We start from the raw sequence: 209 nt of genomic DNA on the forward strand, positions 1-209 counted from the left end.
ATCGATAAATCAATAACAATGATGACGATAAAGACGAAGACGCAGCATAATATAAATTTATCAAAGGTCATAAAATGCACGAACACAGCACTATAATAAAACTCGTTGTTGTAACGGTAATTATGAAAGCAGAGATCGATTGCTTGAACCAAAAAAAAAGTGTTTATTCAAACCAGCAGCGACTGAGCGCACCAACAGGACGCGGCGAG

This window comes from Penaeus monodon, chromosome 21, assembly GCF_015228065.2.
Source record: "Penaeus monodon isolate SGIC_2016 chromosome 21, NSTDA_Pmon_1, whole genome shotgun sequence".
NCBI classification, from domain to species: Eukaryota; Metazoa; Arthropoda; class Malacostraca; order Decapoda; family Penaeidae; genus Penaeus; species Penaeus monodon.